General features: G+C 43.3%; 1 protein-coding gene across 4 annotated transcripts in view; it reads right to left on the bottom strand.

Moving 5' to 3' along the window:
- The window catches only part of BCAS3 (BCAS3 microtubule associated cell migration factor), a 3,943,855-nt gene that overhangs the window by 167,684 nt on the left and 3,755,779 nt on the right, over positions 1–20,392 (bottom strand). The gene's annotated exons all lie outside the window — the stretch shown is intronic.

Raw genomic sequence — 20,392 nt, 5'->3', positions numbered from 1 at the left:
AAGTCGCACACATGTTGCAAACGCACTTCATGTCCCCCTTCTCGGGACTGCACCTGTTGGAATGGTTGAGAACTGCCAGTGCCACTCCAAAGCTCACAGAAGCAGCAGTACTGACGCACGAAGAGCTTACCAACGCCTAGAGGAAATAATTGGCCCCTTTACAGGATAGCAGGCTAAATGCATTACGTTGAAATGCACCCTTATTGCACCAAATGTTTTCCTGACACATTTTAAAAGGCATTCTCTGTGGGTTGTGGTTTTAAATGATGTGGTTATATTTTCAGCGTCATTCCTGTGTCTACAATGTTTGTTTTGTTTTACTTTCCACAAGACTGACTTTGGTACACATGTTAAGAATACAGGGCAGCACTGCTGGCTTGCATTGCATCGCTATGTTGAACAGACGTATGCCACACCATTATTTGTTTATTTACCCATTTTACGGTGCTTTGTAGTGCTCTTCTGCAAAGTGCTCCACATGATTTACAAAACGATTTAAATGTAATGAAACCCATATAACTATTTTGAATATCATGAGAGAAACGCCAGCGTTCAAAGATAGACCTTGGTGATGAAGCAGGAGACAGATCATCTTGTTTAAGCCAATCCTGAAAGTGGCTATCCAGTGATGATGCCACACTAGGACTTACCAAGCAAAGGGACATACAGGAATCCTTATTGTCTGTGACTTTTGGTGATACGGGTATGGCTAAAGAGAACGGGAACTAATTATTTTCACTAGAAAGGCCATTTGAGCAAACAAAAAGGATAAAATAGCGCTAATGAAATCCCAACCAGTATCGATTCTTGCAGGAAGGCATTTCAATGCCCCACTGCCCCTGATGCCAACATGCTTCAGATCCAGCAGGCAGCAATATATAAGGAGTGGGTTACATTTCAAAAGGCAATCGAAAATTGGTGCATTTCGCCTTAAATTTCGCATTGCCTGTTGTGTGGGGGAAAAAAACGGATTCCGTATGTCGGAAGCACAGAACACACAATATGAAAAATGTGCATTTACTTCACCAATTATTGGCAGTTTCACGATTTCACTGAAACCTTTGTTAGGCAAATTACTGCGAAATCTTAAACATTTGGAGCAGGAAATCGCCATTTTGGACAGGTTGAAATTCGCCAAAGTGGAGCAAATTCACGTGAATTCCCCCACCCCTAATAAGGATGTATATTATCAATAGGAATCAACTTCTGCTCTAAAACTGTTGTTACAAAATGTCGCTCTCTCTCAAACAAACTGCTGATGGTCCTCACAATCTCACATGTGTTTCTTCACTGGTTTTCCATTACTACACAACACATTCGTTTGGGTCTGTTTCACAATGCTACATGTTCTCCATGCAGTTTGGTTAGTCTTCTCAATTTGTTCATAGACTCAGCAACGTTCGCCTCTGTGCCAAAATGAGTATTGCCGAGAAATAGTACAGAGCCCAGAGACTGTTTCCAAACCTATGCTCAACCCAGCAGTACTCCTACTGATGCCGCAGTGACCCCGTTATAAAGGGGAAACTGGTGTCCTTCATCACATACATTGCTTGAGCCGCGGGGCGGCCATATTCGGAAGAGATGTATGAACTGAAATGGAAACATTCAAACAGCAACAGCACAGTGACACCAAAGTAAAAGTAGTGTCACCACAGGTTTAAAAAAAAATATATAGGTGCTTTATTTAAAGACAAATAAAGGGTCAGAAACACTAAACAATCCCACCCACGTGAAGCAAATACACAGATCAAGGTAAGACTTCTATATGTATGCTGGTGACTCTTGGTATAAAGGACAGGATGGTGGAAAATGAGAATAAATGCAGAAAAACATGTATTTGGATTATTTTTTACCTAGAAGTTCGTTTTTGACATAAGGAGTGGTTTCCTTACTGTCACTATGACCCATGGTACAAAGGCCAAGGCATCAGGCTTTTTTAGGGGTCTTTAGTTCATTCAAAAACGACCTTTGTCTTTTCACAGTGGTTTTGCAGTGTCTAGCCAGTGTCTCTGGTGCTTTTTCATTGGTGCGAGTGGTAGCTTGATGCAGCAAGTGGCTCAATTGGGTTTTAGCACAGTGGCGCGTAGCACTGGTCATGGGCGGTTTGAAGACAATGATGGTGTCCATTTGCAGGTGGCAATAATTCCGGTTGTTATGTAACAATCGCGTCGATGGATGGCTTGATGGAAAAACATGCAATTTGGTTGGGATGGTTCTATGCGGCCAGTCAGTCTCGAACGTACAGCAGCAGCTGGAAGTTGGTCCACTTCACAGCTTGACTGGATTCTCCAGGCAGTCCCACAAGGCTAAGTACAGCACAAAGCACAGGAAATGGGTATGTCTGTTTGTGTCAGCAGCTCCACAGTAGTTCCATGTTGGCTTGATGTGACTCAAATCAGGAAATGCTGGGTTCTAAAACCAGTATTGCCAATGGAAGAGCCGTTGGGCTTGCAGAACAGTGTGGATCTTTTCACCCGGCCATTGAATAAAATCACACATTTTCCTAACTGTCCCCGTCCATGGCAGTGCTTCAGAGCTGCTTGCAGGGTCTTTGTCACAGTTTTGGGCAGGGTCTCCCTGGGTACCAGGAGTCCTCAGTATAAGGCAAGCTTTTCCTACATCAATCACTTTTCTTGTCCGACAGAAGTGATAAGGGAGGGAGCTTCCAGCCCTCATGGCGATCATGTCTTCTGCCTGTGCAAGACGGAGCAGCTGTAGCTGCAAAAAGTGATCGGTCTTGATCCTTCTTCCTACATATGATTCTTAAAGATGGTTCACCACCTGCAGGATTTTCACCCCCATGTGTAGTCAAATACTAACAGAGGATTGGTCCTTTTTCAAGTCCTTGTTAAAGGCATTTGTCTCTGTTACAGATTTTACCTCCTTTGCCAGGTCACAACCAAAATACTTTGTTTGAAGGAAGTTAGGGGTGGGAGAGCTAAGAAGAAAGTGATGTACAGTAAGAACCAAAGCAATCGTCATGGCTTTTTCTATCCTCTAGGCTGCCCCGTAACTCTCCTCACTCCTCTCTCTCCCACATTAAAGGTTCTCCCATGCTAATAATGTATACTTTCAAGTATTCCCTTCTGTCCTACAGCTTCCCCTGAGGTGCTTCGTCCCAGCCCTACCTCAGTGGAAGCCAGCATCTCCACCATATTTTGTTGAATTGTGACCCACTTGTGACCTGCCTCTGAACTACCTAGCACTAGTCGCACGATCCCCCTGTCATTTCTGTCACATACCAGTGGCACACACCAGCTGCACACACACACACACACACAGCCACTCCTCCACTATCATGATGCCCAAGAGTGAACCTCCCAATCATAGCATAGTTTCACTCTCCCGCACTCTCCCTGCCACACTCTGCTCAGCCAGCCTAACAGCCATCCTTCTAGCCCTCACTATAATGGCCTCTACGCCTCCCCACATATTCCCAGCACACCTCACCCAGCGCCCGGCACTAAATCCACATGCCGCAGCACCAGACTACATCACACAGTCTCGGCCACCTAGCCTAGCCACCAGACTCCACAATCTCAGAAATCGATCACTTCCTAGGTATTTCCTCTGCTTACCCACACCCATCACGACTAGAAACACCAGATTAGGCACCCACACTGCACCACTACTCCATACCAAGATGAGCATCGGCACTGCCCCTCTCCCCCCACCACCCAACATGCCTCTACACTACTTCGCACTAAGCCCCTCACTACCACACACCACAACAAGCACACTTCACCTCATACTAGTACAAACATAAACATGAAAGGCACACAACACCCACCTCTTAAATGTGCACTACTGAACGTGCGCTCCCTACCTGCACATGCCCTCGAGATAAATGATCTACTATCCACACTTAATCTGGACTTACTTTGCATCACCGAATCCTGGCTCAATTATGCCTCCTGCCCAGCCATCGCACTAGCCCTACCCACAGGTTACACCATCCTTAGGCAAGATAGATGTGATAAGATTGGAGGGGGAGTCGCCCTTATCCACAAAGACTCACTATCCATTAGATTATCAGACCATAGTACATGGGGTGGTAATGCTGATATCCTATCAGCCAAGCTTACGCTCTCCCCCAATAATCTAATCAACATCCACATCCTATACAGACCTTCCGGACTCCCAGCTGACTTCCAAGAGCACCTTTCCCATCGACTCAGCAACAACATTAAAAAGTCCTCCAAAATCCTTCTATTAGGAGACTTAAATTTAGGATACAATGATCCTAAGGATAAATCCGCTGCAACCCTAGCTAAAGAACTCGCAGACTTAGGTTTCTCCCAAGGAGTCCTCACCCCCACTCACTCCAAAGGCCGCACCCTTGACTGGGTCATGGATCACAACTGTGCATCCAACATTACCTCAAACACACGCCCTTCCATGGACGGACCACACATGCATCGAATTCCTCATCCCCACCAACCCTAAACTTAAGACTCTCCCCCACGCACCACCTGCCACAATAGGAAGTTCTAGAAAACTCAAAGAAGATAGCTTGCGTACCCACCTTAAAAGCCCCTGCCTAGCACCTCCTTTCTCTCAGGACCCAAATATACTATCAGCTATCTCCAATGATACTCTCACCAATGCCATAAACTCTATAGCCCCACTTGAAAGCAAGAAGGAAAAAAGTCATTTCACTGCAACTTGGTTCTCGGAAGAACTCCAAACATTCCGAGCTCAAAAGCGTCAGACACTTAAAAACTAGCAAACGGATCCGAGTAATCTAAATAAGAGCCTCTTCAAAAAATAGCCCTCCAATATAAAAAAGCCATTTTAGCAGCAAAATCCAACTCCTTCAATGATAGGATCTCAAAGGCCAACTCCCAAGCTAAAGAACTATTTGCAATTTTTAATGAATTAGTCACTCCTCCGGCTACCGCTGACGAGATAACTAAAGACAAAGCCTGGTGTGCCAGCATTCAGTCCGCCATGCTCAACAAAATAAATCTCCTCCAGAACAAAATCCAAAACCACTGCAAAGCCCTCCCAAACCAAAAAACCAACCGCCCTACACAAGACAATCACGCTCAATTCTCCTTCAGAGACTTCACTGAACCTGAGGTCCTTAATCTCATCAAAAACCTCAAACCATCCCTCTGCAAAGCAGACATTTGTCCTCCCAAAATCATCAATGAATGCGCCAATGAACTAGCACCCCTGATTACTGCCTTCATTAACGCATCTTTCCAAACAGGAACTGTCCCAAACAATCTCAAGGAAGCCTGGGTGCGGCCACTTCTAAAAAAGGCCACACATGACCCAGTGCAACCCAACAACTACAGACCGATAAAGACAGTCCTGTTCCTCCTAAAAATCCTGGACAAAGCATCCCACATACAGATCCAATCATACAAAGAAGCTAACTCCATACTAGGCAAAAGACAATCTGGCTTCTGTGTCGGGCATGGAACAGAATTTGCCTTATTAGACCTAAAAAGTCAAATCTCACAGATCATGGACAAAGGCAAACTTGCCTTGCTCCTCCTTATCGATCTATCAGCTGCTTTTGACCTGGTAGATCACCAAACACTCACCACCCACCTCACCCATGCAGCCCATTTCTCTAATCAAGCAGCATCCTCGATCACGTCCTTCCTTGAAGGAAGAGCCATCAAGGTCTACTCCGACATAGCTAACGCAGATCCTACCACTATAAACTGCGGTGTCCCCCAAGGATCTTGTACAGCCCCCACCCTCTACAACCTATTCACAAAACCCCTCTTCGACCTACTTGACTCCATGGGTGTTGCATATACAAACTATGCAGACAACACTCAAGTACTTTTACCCCTATCTGGACTCTATCACCAAGACGCCACGGCCCTTCACAACATCTATGCCACTATCCAAACTTGGATGGAGATCAATGGTCTCTGTCTCAACGGGGAGAAGACTGAAATTCTCATCCTGGGCCAGACAAACACATTATCGAAACTAAGCCCCCAATACAACAACTTCAACATAGACAACTCAACCATCTCCGTATCATCCTCTGTGAAGACTCTAGGTGTTCACATTGATGCAAATCTATCGATGAACAAACAAGTCAGCGCCATAGCCTCTGCATCAGCATTCAGCACCAAACTCATCAATGCCATTGAACCCTACTTATCCACCCCCAACCTCTTGGCCGTAGCTAGAGCAACTATAGGAGCCAAGCTCGATTATTGCAACACCCTCCTAGCGGGCATCTCCGCCAAAAACATTCACAGACTGCAAACCACAAAAAACAATGCCCTCAGATCTTCCATGAGCATCCCTAGAAGAGACCATATATCCCAAGCCAGACGTGAAGCCCGGTGGCTCCAGGTCAAAGACCGTATTACTCTGAAAATTCTCACCATCACTCACAGATGCATCAACAAAACCGCTCCAGCATACCTATCTGAAGCAATATCAAGGACCACATCCACTCGCCCTAGCAGAGCTCAGTACACCAACCAGCTACACATAACACGCATAAAGAGAGCCACAGCGGGAGGTCTAGACTTCTCCTATATTGCACCGAAACTCTGGAACTTACTCCCTGCAACCCTTAGAGCTGAAACTTCCATCTCTGTCTTCTGCAACAACCTCAAGGCCACTCTCCTCAACTAGCAAGTGGAGGACTGCCTCCTCCACTTCTGCCATGTATATTGTAATATAACACAAATGTAATATAACTATATTGCATCCTGCATATATATTGCTAATGGCCATGTAACTAAGTAACTAAGCTTTGTACTGTAACAAGTGCCACGATGTCCTCGGGCTGTTGCGCACTATATAAATACGAATAAAACAAAACAAACAAACCAGGGCGAGGTGTCAGAATTCTTACTAAGAGTACAATAGGTTTTCTGATTTCTGATTTAATTCCTTCATATATATTTATATATATATATATTCAGTGAAAAACTTTGTTCAAGGGACGTTATGGTCACAAGTAAAACCAAAAAACCCTTGAAATTCACCTGTTATGGCACACTAAGCAACCATAACTTGTGCCACCTCTGTGCACTGCTAAGACTAACACCCAGGATATCAAAGATGACATCACAAATGTCAACGATGACATCACCGATGACACCACATATCTGGCCCGCTTCTTTTTATTCACTTACATATGTAGGCCGCGTGATTGTGTTCACTGATAGAGACAATTTTACCAATTAAAAGGCGTTGCATATGTACACATTAACCTTCGTGTATGTTGTTAAGGCACTTTCCTTAGGATTTGGCCTCAGTTCATGGTACACATACATTGCGAAATAAGCAAGCCTCAAACACAGACATCATTTGTGTACTTCATGATAAAGTCTAATGTTACTGTCATTTATTGGTGGTGTTGTTTCTTTCCTCCTTACTTAGGTTTCCTTGTATGTGCCTCAGATTTATATGTATTGTAGGTCTTGATGTCTATTATTTGTACTAACACAAGTATGTAGTAAGTCTTCCTTTATTATCGATTTATAACATGTTTATCATTACTGAAAACTCTGATAAGGTTCCATTCATTATTTTACTTTAAAAAATTACCAGATTACAAATATTGTACTTTTATAGTGCATGCTGCAGCCATCGCCTATGTGTATGTATGATTAGGTTCCTGTATTAACAATGACACGCCAACATTACGTTTTGGTGAGATGAGTACATTCTTTAATAGATAAAGAAGTTCATGATAGATCTCCTGATCACGCCTCACATCTTGTTACTAACATTATAAACACAACCCCTTTTAGAGACTTTTTATCACAATTAATTTCATATGTGATGTTATCGTTTATGTCATCAATGACATTTGTGATGTCATCTTTGATATTCTGGGTGTTAGTCTTAGCAGTGCATGGAGTTAGCGCAAGTTATGGTTGCTTAGCATACTATAACTGGCGAATTTCAAGGGTTTTTAGGTTTTACTTGTAACCATAATGTCCCTTTAGCAAAGTTTTTTCAGTGAATTTCATGGGTTTTTACCAGTGCATGCTAATTTCCTACAACTTACTAATGTCACACACCCCAATATTGCAATATTTTTGTCCAATTCACAAAGTTTTACCCTAAAACTCTGCCATTTCCCACCTTGTAACATCATTTTAAAAACTTCTATACACATTTTGCCCCTTTTTCCACTTTTTTTGTGTCCGCCAACGTTCGCGAACATCTGAAGTCATCACAGACCCTCTGAACAGTATCACGTGACCACACGCCCGCGCGCGGCATGATGACGTGTCTGCGAAGGCATCCGCACTCCAGGATCGGTTCCGTGCTTCGTGGACATTTCGGAACTGCACTGTCTACTGATCTAGGAACTTTCAAGCTCAAAATGTACCCTTGCACAGCTCCTACACAGATTCTTACTCATTATCCATTAACAATCTAGCACACATCACATACTTATTAGCAAGAATATTAGTAAAACTGCTGTTTATCTTAAAAATGGCATCATCTATGGCCATCGATCCTCCCCAAGAGGCACCGTCACCACTACCAGCTGAAGGACGTAGACAACAACAAAAGCGCAGTACTTCAACAATTAAAAGACCAAGAACATGAGGTAGAGGAAGTGCCTACCTCTAGCACCAAGAGAGAATCATAGGTGTGACAGTTCTTTACCACTGTTGGGAATGTATCAAAGGCTAAAGCTATGAAAGTGAAATGCACGGACTGCAATGTTGTACTTAATCACGGACTACCTGGACAGTACTCCTATGGGACCACATCCATGCACCGTCACACCAAATCCAACCACTGCAATGCTCTCAGAAAGGCTGTTCCTTTCTTAACAAATAGTAGGCTGTCTTCCTCCACCTCATATTGCGCAACCAGTACTGTAACCACGCAGCCTATTTTGTGGGACACAAAATCCCACCTCATACCTTGCAAGCAATAAAAGAGGCTGTTGATCCATATCTTTCGAAGACAACAGTCCTCTGTATATACTGAAATGCACTACTCTGTAGAGGGGAGGCATTTCAAAGTGCTTTTGAAGCTATAATAAAAGAACATGAGAAACACTGACCCCTACCTTTGATGTTAAAGCTAACATCACTATACGCTCAGAATGAGCTCCACTTATTACAATGACGTTAGTGGGGTATCCCTACAAAATATCCCCACCAAATATATCGCTGTATATATGGTCGTTTGTCTCGCCATAGGCAATATTTTTGGGGAGGATATTTTGTGGGAGCAGGGGTTGCAGGGGTGTCCCCCGCACATTTTAAAATAATGTAGGGGTTGCGGGGGTGTCCCCAGCAGGGTCCATGGATCAATACTGCCGCAAAAATATGGGGATATTTTTGTATCACAATATTTTTGCGGGGATATTAACACATGGGCAGCGTAGCCAAACATAGCCGGTCATCACCAACTTCAAAGTTATGTAAGGCAGAACAAGGAACTTAAACAGACATCCACACAAATGCAATACTTTTGTGTCTTTTTACAAAAATCATAGAAACTTTTTATTTTTAAGAAAACAGCAATAGTCGGGACCGTAACAAACATTTTTCATTTTCACACAACGATGAAAACATTCAATTAAGTCAGCGAAAACGTAGTTAATTGTTTTAACACAGTTCATAGCTACCGAAGTTCGCAGCGTTCACATTCTTAGTGAAATTGTCAACGGTAATCTTCTACTGCCAAACCGGATCATCGATCGCAAATCTTTGCGTTCTTCACCAAACGTTATGTTCCATAACCGACAAATAATCTATGCATATGGTGGTCCATTACATAGGAGAAACTACTGCTTTAAAATTGAAACAAATGCAACACTTTCAAATCCGCACTTTTCTAGAACCTATATGCTCCCATGTTTCTCCTTGTTACTGGAACCGCGAAAGGACAAATTGTTGTCTGGCGATCGTCCTAAATTATTGTCATCACATATGCGTTGTTGATAATTATTATCCAAATACTGTTGAATAAGCCGTCCGCCGGTAGACTGTAGCCATGACACGCACAGAGCAGGAGTATATAGCTATGAAAAATCAATAATGCAAAAACTTATTTCACTAATCAGTTTACAATTGAGTATACACAGTGCATTATTATTTTGGCTATAATTTAAAGTTTCAAGTAACATTTACGATGTCTACTCTTTGCATGAAATTGACCCTTCTTCCGTCACAGCGTTCATCATGTGGCAGACAGTACACATTCCACACTTCAATTGCTATTACTTAAAATATTGCTTACATTGCGTTTTGTGAATCCATTCTTCTGATGTTGCAGAGGATCAATCGCTTCACAACACAGTTTCCTGAAATAGAAACTTTACTTTCCAATGTGTGCTTTTAATACAGTGAATCTTATAATTTCTTTGCGGACTGTGGACACAATTACGCCCACAAATTCTTAGTGCCATGGGTTTTGAAGGACACAACAATGACACCCTTCATGTTGCGTTCACAGCATGCCCGAGTCAGTTTCGTTCTGGATGCATAATATGTCACAAAAAGTAACAATATTACTGACAGTGTACTGCAAAAACAACCAAATATTTCAAGTAAACCACATATCACAATATTTATTTCCATTTTACCGGTATCAGCGCGGCTGTTCCCAATACATTTACATTTTCTTTCAACAATAACCACATTCGTTGTGCACACAGGCACAGATTTCCCTATACATCAAAAGTAATGTGCCCCCTGCTCTCAGCTATGAGAAGCATTTCCCCAGCAGAGAGGTGGAGCGGCAAGATAGGATGCATTGTGAAGAAGAGTAGTTTGTTAGAAAGAGCACAAACTTATCATAGTATGTACTTTCCAGCATGTCCAAACTTCCTTTACTTTATTTATCTATTTCTTGGTTATTTGTAAAGCCCCTCGAACCCCCAAAAACGTTGCATGTCGGCACAAGACCAAAAAAGGGTGCTGGGGGTGGTGGGGCCAGAGAACAAAACAACAATGATTTGATATAATAAGTCATTTGTAACACCTGTATATAAATGATCTTAGTAGGCCTTGTGTCATTCGTATCACGCAAGTGCAACAGGAAGCAAGAGGAGAAGTGCCAGGGGGGTTTAAGGGGAAAGTGCAATAAGGAACCTCCAGTAAGTGACGCAGGGGTGGCCAGTTCTAAGTAAGTGCAAATAGCCATGGCACCATGAGCTTGCAGATACAGACAGTCCATAGTGAGTGATGGACCCAGAGACAGTGCATGGAGCTACTGGTGATAAGGCACCTGGTGCCCATAATGTTTACCGGGTCGCCAGGTAACCAGTTAGTGCAGCAGCATCTTCTAACTTCTAATACATTGAGAAAACGCCAGCAGTTATCTATTTAAAGCATTCCCTTAATTACAACATACTGAAAACTGCAAACAAACATACTATCACCTTTACACTCACGTAACTGTATTTTTTAAAATTTTTATCCAGTACAGATTTGTTTTCCCAATGACCCAATCATTATGTAATGGCTAAACAACAGGAGTGTGTCATACAATAATGTTCTTCCAAACATAGTAGTTAAAATGTACTGTTTATGAGGGTCTGAAAAAGAAAATGTACGTTCAAAACTTTACAGCACTACAGCTTTTGAACTATCATGCTTAACCAAGTGTACTGTTTTTTCCCCACAAAAACAAACCAGAGATTGCAGTTTCATGATGCTACAACACTAAGTACCCACATGGGTCTTACTCAACTACATAATCTGTGAGCACTATCCTCAATTGTACTACATTCATAAGTACTGTATACAATTCAATTACATAATACCTCCATATTACAAACCCTTTATACTTCCACTACATTACATACAATTACTTTACACATATTGGTACTATGGTGGTCCTGGCCATACTCTGACTACATTACCTATAATTACAATACAAATATTATTACTGTAACCGTTGTGGCCAGTGCACATATCTAGCCACTGACCACAACACAATTAACTGTATAACAAGTACGTATCATACACGGTCAACAAATAAAACCACCCCACTGCAATCAAAATAATGCCTGCAGATACTGAAATAGAGTGCGGTCCCCGGCGGCATTTGCAAACCCTTTTTTCACATATAAAAACAGCACTAGATTACTTTCATTCCACTTTCCTACCATTTCTATGCCCTCTTTCAGCCAACAAATAACCCCAAATGTCTTTTCCAAGCTGTCCGTTCAGAATGCTGCCCGCTAACTACTCTGTGGGCAGCTACGGCACCTGCCCAGCCTTGTTCAATCCACAAAAATAGCTGCATATCATCTTCTTTTCCAAGCCCCACCCTTCCTAGCCCCTCTTTCCCCCACCAAATGACCCAAAATGTGTTTTCCAAACATTTTCCCCACTGCGAAGTCCGCGGTCAGGTGCGACTGTCCGCGGATCCAAAATGGTGGGCGCTTCCAGTGATCTAACGCACCTCACATTTTGTACTGACCAATCATCAGGCATTTCTGATGTCCACGGAACTCACGCTGCCCTCCAGACCAATCGGAGACTGTCCGCCGATCGAAAAGGGAAGTGAATTCGCAGACCGAACCCAGATATCACAAATTTTTATCAGCCTACTTTTTGGTCGTTTATAAAAAAAAAACTGGACGGATTTACACCAAATTTACAAGCCGCTGCTTCTGCTGTACATTTGGCAAAAAATCCGTCCAGTGGTTTGGGCTGTAGACGTGAGCAAAATTATTTTTCCATTGTGTCTATGGGAAAAACCACACATTTTGGGACCCCCCTATAACTTTGCCCCCCCTTGATGAAACCTCACCAATCTTTGCACGATAGATCTGGCGGGGCCATATACTTTTTTTGCAATGTTTTGTGAGGATTCGTTCAGGGGGGCCAATTTATAAGCCGCCCATAAACTGCTCTTCCTATGGGTTGTGAAACTTAACCATAACTTCAGGGCCGCTACCGCAGGCCCTGTATAATTTATGTATATTTTAATAAGATATTGTTTTATCTTTACATCAGAACGTAATGCCACCAAAAATACAGGCCGGTACTAAGGCTGACACATGGTCCCCAGGGCAGTGGTCTGTGAGTCCACAGACTCTGCTGATGTGGGTTTGTGGGCACACCCATTGCAATGATTAACTTGTACATAGACAAGGCCTGGGCCAGGTACAAGTAAACTCCTTGAACAGAAATGAATGAGTAAACATGCGCTATATGACTAATTTGGGCTTAAAGGAAAACATTTATGGAAAATGTCCTTTTAAATTGCATTGATTCCTATGGATAGCAATGATCTCCTATTGACCCTCATTCGATTAGAAAAGCTGCATTAACTTCAATGACCTGGAATGTTCTATTGCTCCAGCTTTGCTGCCCAGTCTATCCCTCACGACCCTGTTTACCGACCTTTTCAGTTTGTGAAAGCAGGAAAATGTTGCTTTGATTTTGAACTCTCCCAAGCTCGATTATGAAGGGGGATTCCAAGCTCCTTTGCCATCAGGAAGAGACAGCTCACCTGTGTCTAACTGCACTTTCTGAAACCTGCATTTATTTACTGACTTATGAATTCAGAAAACGTTGTGGGATTTCACTAATTGTTCACTGTATTGTATCATTTTAATATTAGGATTGATTGTTGTAGTCATGTTTGTTATTCAATTGGCTCCTTGTCTGCAGCAACTTTGTATGAGCAGGTCTGACCCCCTTTTAAACTCCTTTTTAGTAATTGGTACTAGCACAGTGACCCCTCAAGCCACATCCACTTAGACCGTTCCTTTTTTATTATTTTAGCTCAAGCCCCTGGGCTTGGGTGTGGCATTTTCCCAATACACCCTCTGGCAGGAGACTGCCAGCATCTATTCTGCTGTCAGACCTGCATGGCACCTGTCCCCCTGCTACTGCCAGGCCTGTTCTCTATGCCACTGGAGGACTGTCCCCCTGTCAGGCCTTGAGACCTCCTGTGTGATGCATTGCTGCTCTTCGGCCTGCCATTGTTATGCCCACCTCTGGGTGGTCCCTGGATGTCATATGAGCACCACAGCTACACCTGGAAGCTGCTCCCAGCTTCCAGTAAAATATACTTGTATTTCCCAGTGGCTGGGCAGACTGCTCTTTGCAGCCGTGTCATCGGCTGCCTTGCCTAGTGTACACCTTGCATTATCCCCTTTCTTCCATGTGCATTTGATTATGCTTTGAGTTACGTGCTTTGCTCACCTCTGGTGCAGTAACCTCAGCCGTTAAAAGGTGGTGCTGCACTCACTTTTGTATTGACTTTCACTGTGTAATGTATTTCTGAGATTTAGTTTACACGCAGTACCTCTCACCACTATCTAAGGACCCTCCCTTTTGCCATTGAATATATGTATGCTCCAGTTTCTAATGTTCTGAACACTTCTGTAAGTTTTCTTAGACAGTTCCCCTGAGGTCTGGGACCTTGCAGCCTTTATCTAAGCCTTGTGTGACCTTCTCAAGTGTAAATGTGCTATACATATGTTTAATCTGCTGCTAATCACATTCTGGAACCTTAAAGCTCAATATTAATTTCTCCTACACAAGATTGGGATTCTGCTTGGTCCTAGTGGTTTTGAGAGGTGGCTGGCCTGTCCTGGAGTCTGTAAATTGTGTATAATTTGGCATTTTGATGGAAAAACTGTGTTAACCCTACAAAAGAGAGCTTAAATCGAAAAGCACACAAGTTTGTCACTGCCTTGCAGACCTAGACCATTCTCTGTCTTGTATTATTTGTCAAATCCCTGAGGGTCAGCTTGTTTAGCTTCAGCCTGGTCGAGAGCACAGAGAAACAGAACTCTGCTGCCAAAAGCAGGACAACTGCCCCAAGAGCTGTGTGGCTTGAAAAAAGGACATAAACTGGATGTGAAAAGAAACTCTTCGGTTATTTTCAAGTCATACATGTACAAAGTATTGGGATGAATCCAGCAACTTCGTCACTGATTCCCTAGAAGAAAGCCTCTCTTACGTGTCTAGGGAAAGGCAGAAGCTCCATGACCCTGGGGGTGGGTATCTGCGGGAGGACCACGTGGCAGAGGACAAGCTTCCGGGAGACAGAAAGAGCCTAAGTCAAGATAACACTTCAGTTATACTTTTCAGTGATAGCCATGTACCCTTTCAACATTTATATCACACATGGCAATTACCAGGTTTTTCTAGCCCAAAACCTCATTTTCTTTTGGGTAGGAGGGGAAATGAGGAAATGATACGAGAAAGACAGATGGAGTAATGAGGATGACTGGACACGGTAAACCCACGCTGCATTCTAGTCATTGGAGACTGCAGGGAAAGACCGAGACATTTAAAAGCAACATAGGTGAACCGAATAGGGGAGAACGAGAGCGCCAGTAACTGGTGAGTCACCTGACTTGTGCCGACACTGTGAAGGCTAGTATAGGCAAGCATGCCGCAGAGCGCAGTGCAGAAGCCAATGGGCGTGGTGTGCAGACGAGCCAGACCGGGAGAAGTTTGGCGCTTTTCGATAACGGCCAGCTGGATCTGCTAAAGTGAGAGGAAGGTGAAGTGGGAAGCGAACAACTCGCCAGACGCAAGACCAGTCAATGCACCGGGAGTGCAGACGTTGAGGAAACACGAGGAACGCTGAAGACACCATCCAAGATAGGTAAACCGAGAGACGGTGAGCTGGTTCGCGTGGAGCGTCTAAGTGAATGTGTGTACCGCGTACTACGCGACAGAGCCCAAGAGTGAATATTAACATTGTTGAAGGAACAAGGCTTAGTAAAGGCAGAGTGAATATTACCAATTTGAACATTGTTAAAAGAACACGCCTAAGTTAAGGCAGAGTGAATATTACCAATATGAACATTGTTGAAGGAGTCTAAGTAAAGGCAGAGAAATATTACTGATACGAACATTGTTAAAGGAGCAAGCCTGAGTGAAGGCAGTGCAAGTATAACCAATACGAACATTGTTGAGAGAAAGAGCTTAAGTAAAGGCAGTGCAAGTATTACCAATACAAACCTTGTTGAGCAAAAGAGCCTAAGTAAAGGCAGTGCAAGTATTTCTGGCATTATTGAGCGAAAGAACCTGAGCGAAGACAATGACATCATTGCAAGTGTGAACAGTGTTAAAGGCAAATGCCTAGACAAAGTTGACGGAAGTAAGATAGGGTCGCTGACCCAATATTGGAACATTGTTGTAAACTGGATAAAATAAAAAGTGAAACAAAGAGCAGAGAAGCCCTGGCAGGTTAGTGAACCAGGCAACCAGTGAGGCCGGGACTCGCACCCAAGCAAGAAAGTGACGACACCATGGAAGTCGAGTAAACCAGGTGTAACAAGGATAAAGGATAATAAGGGAAGGTTCATCCCCCTTTTTCAGGAACAAGGAACAATACCCTGGCAGAGAGTATACCGAAGAAGGATGGATTGATTGAGCTCAAAGGGTCAGCACCCCTATATGTGAAAGTGTGTATCAGATAAGGGAATACTCATTCCCCTTGAAGGATTCAAGAAAACTATGAGAAAATATTATCAAGATTAGGAGAAGAGAAACCCCTTGCCACGTTTGTGACACCACCAATCCTTATTGGATTCTTTCTCAGGTTGACTGGTTTGCTCTGTAATCTTAGCTCACAACACTTCTCACAGTCTCTCCTTAGGTGGTCTCCCCACAGTTCATTAATTATATCTTGTGGCTTTCTCCATCCTTCCCAGGATATTCTAACTTTCCCACAAACTCACAATCAGTCTTGTTCTTCACATTCCTTGGTAGTTTGTGAACTACACAGCTATGCAGATTCACGGTTCCAATATCAACTCTGTTTATAACATGTTTTCTCAGCAGGCTCCCCCTTCTCCAACTCATCTGGTACCTTCACTTCACCTTTGTAGGTGACATTGCAGGGCTGGGCGCTCGCTCGGGTATGTTGCTTTCACTCTTCTTTCCCTATTTCGGGCTTCGCAATAGCCCTGCTCTTGGCTTCTATGTGGTTGACCACGTTCGGAGAACACCGGCTGGCTGGAGATTTTAATCCTCCCGGTTGCACTAGTTTCAGCGTAGTTAGATGGGCGCCAGGCCCACCACAGTGCTTCTGTTGCCATGCCACCACCTTGGTTGGTACTCCGATCTCCGTCCTAACAACAGCTTTCCCACTGATCGGTTTGTCGGGTCTCCGGCTTCTTAGCTTGGCATCCTCTCCTTCTCAGATTGCTATGGGCTCCACTCTGCTCCAGCCCTCCGAAGTGTAGTTACATCAGGATCAGGGGGCTTTTCCTGCACACTGTTCTCTCTCCTCCTCTCTGATACACTTGTCTTTCTTACATAAAAGACCCTTCTTAAAGAGATATTCCCTTTTTCTTCAGGCATTGTGCATGATCCACCATTGCCTGGAGCCAAACTGACAGAGGATACGTTATTCCTTCTGGAAGGCAGTCCCATATGTGCAGATAAGGTGTACAACATAGGGAGTTCTCTAATGGATTGGCTCCCCATAGGGGAGAAGGGAGGAATGCTCCAGATCCGTCACATACCCTTCCCTTTACGTGTGTAGATTCCCCATCTGTCTTGAGTGGGAATCAGCTTAAAAAGTCCACATTTCCATGTTCCTTTCCTTTTCTGTGTTCCACCGTAAAGCAAAAGGGTTGCCGATCTAGTCATCTCATGACTCTAAGGCTAGTCTCTTTTCTAAGGCCCATCCAGGTTAAGGGTGAACGGTCTGTAATTAACCTGAACTTTCTCCCGGCCAGGTAATATCTCAGATGAATTATGGCCCACTTGATTGCCAAGGCCTCGAACTCCGCAGTGGCATACGACTGTTCTCTGGGAAAGAGCTTCTTGCTGGTGTAGAGAATGGGATGCTCGATACGGTCCTGTTCTTGAGACAGTACTGCACCTAAGTCGACTTTGGAAGCGTCAATTTGCAGGATAAACTCCTTATTTAAGTCTTGCATTTTGAGAACTGGCTCTTTACAGAGGATGCGTTTTAGGCCATGAAAGCTATCTTGATCTTTTTCACCCCAAATCTGTTTCTGTGGTTGTGAGTTTTGTATCTTGTTAATCCCATTAAGTATCTTGTTAATCCCAGGAAGGCTTGAAGATCTCTTTTCGATTCAGAGGTTGGTGTTTGTTGTACTGCTTTCACTTGATCAGTGTGGGGTTGAATAAGGCCATTCCCAACAAAGTAACCAAGATATGTTATGGCCGACATGGCTAAATGACATTTTCCTAGGTTAGCCCTTAAACCTGCTTTCCTGAGAGCATGGACGATGGGATACAGAAGTTCTAGGTGCTGCGGCCAGGTGTTACTGTCGATTACTATATCATCCAGATAAGTACCATGAAAGTGGTATAAGGTTTCACGACTTTGTCCATGAGCTGTTGAAAGGTGGTAGGAGCTCCATGTAGACCAATAAGAACCTTAAATTGAAATAAGCATTGCAGTGTGCAAAAGGCTATTTTCTTTCTACCTGCTGAATTTAGGGGTACTTGCCAATACCCTTTTGTCAAGTCAAGTATGACCATGTATTTAGCTGTACCCAACTTTTCGATTAATTCATCAAACTGTGGCATGGGAAAATTATCAAAGATGGAAATCGAATGTAACTTCCTAAAGTAGATACAGAAACAATATACTGGTTGGGTTTGGTGACCAGGTCAAAAGAGGAGGACCAGAGACTCTTAGAGGGCTCAATGAGATCAGTCTTGATCAAATCCTCTATTTCCACTTCAATAATTTCCCTCCTGGCTTTAGGAATACTACAGGTTTTTTTTCGGTTTATGTTTTCCCTGGCGGTATTCGGATATAATGAAAGAGTTTGTAACTCTACCCCATTGTTCAGAAAATACTTTGGGGAACTGGGCTATGTAAGAAACCTGAGGGCATTCTCACTCAACCCCTTGAATCCTCTATGCAGATAAACAGGGAAAGGACATTGCTATTGGATTCCAACCCTGGGGGCGGAGAAGTGAGGTAGAATCACCTGGGTGGAGGGTCCATGGAGAGTGAGGTACCCTTGGGCGAGACATGGTATCCCCCTTTTCCTAGTGACAACCAACCCAACCCTGCTCCAACCTTTATGGGCTATTATAAGTCAGCTCCCCTTTTTCTCCACCATTGACACTTAACAGTACTGGGACGCTGAAGAGGCCATTAAGAGCAATGAAGGCTATGCTTTTTTACCACTCTAATACAGGGACGAGGAAGATGCCTGCTAAGAGTAGTGACAGTCAGACATGTCACTTTAATTGTCGTCAGGCAAAGGTGAACAATCATTCACACCTGCAGCCTGTTAAAGGACTGCAGGTGTCTAAATGGAGCCCAACACAGTGGGGTGGGGGAACGATAGGAAGACCAGGAAGCAGAGGAGCCTCCAACGTGGGAGTAGGGACTCCATGGAGCAGAACGGGAAAGGTGAAGGAAGCCGTACTGGAAGGCTTGCCCCTTTCCTTTTAATTCAACGTGCTCCCCTGTGGTGGTGGACCACACCAGGAGGGTCTGAGCGGCAGGAACTGGAACCCGGACACTGAAGAGAGAAGGTACTGTGATCCGCACTGCAGAATCAACTATCAAAGCAACCAGTGAGTTTCTAGAAATAGAGAAACCCGGTGCGCATGTGTGAACTTGAACAGTTCTTGAAATACTTTGTATCGGAGGGGTCACGTGTGGGGAGATACACGTTTTTGAAGGTCTCTGAATATTGAATGGCTTAATTAAAGGGATACTAAAAATTATACTTGTCAATTATTTAAAATAAATAAATACTTTGCATCGGAGTGCTCACGTGAGGCAAAGCACACGTTTTCGAAAGTCTCTGAACGCTGAACAAACCAATGAAAGTAAAAATAACACTTATATTTGTGAACTATTAAAAACAGCGGAATATTTTGAATTGGGGTGATCGCGTATGGCACGAAACATGTTTTCAAAGGTCTCCAAACACTGAACTATTTAGTTAAAGTGAAACAAACTATTATTAAATCATAACATGAATGGAAAAAGAACCCTAAGCTAAAGATTTAGTTATTGAATAGTGAACTGAATTAAAACTTTACTATTAGCAGATGAAAGACACATGAAGGAAAGAAAGCTTAAATCCATTCACACTATCATACATTGAAGTGCTAAAATGAAAATAATTCTAAACCAACCAAAGTATGCTGAAATATAATGTGAAAAGAGCAGGCAACCAAAGCATTCTGAATCCTGAGTTACAGTGACATTTTGTCAACATGTGTGAAAGCTATACAATTATCCAAACTGTGTATTTGACAACGGCACTTAATTAAATTGTGGAAAATAAGGACATTTGGTGTTTCTTTTGGTGTGGCACTTGGAGCTTGGGGAAGGGAACCCTGAGTTCTGAAAAGGAACATTACACTTCAAGGTTGTTTGAATTATATTTGGTGTTTCCTTATCAAGTGTGGCATTTAGAGCTTGGGGAAAGGAACCCCGAGTTCTGACAAGGAAAATTTCACTTTTGAGCTGTTTGAATAATGTGACTTGG

The sequence above is a fragment of the Ambystoma mexicanum genome, chromosome 9 (assembly GCF_040938575.1).
Source record: "Ambystoma mexicanum isolate Mex_15411 chromosome 9, UKY_AmexF1_1, whole genome shotgun sequence".
Taxonomy (NCBI): Eukaryota; Metazoa; Chordata; class Amphibia; order Caudata; family Ambystomatidae; genus Ambystoma; species Ambystoma mexicanum.
Note: the sequence above shows the minus strand (reverse complement) of the source record. Positions and strands in the feature narration are given on the sequence as shown.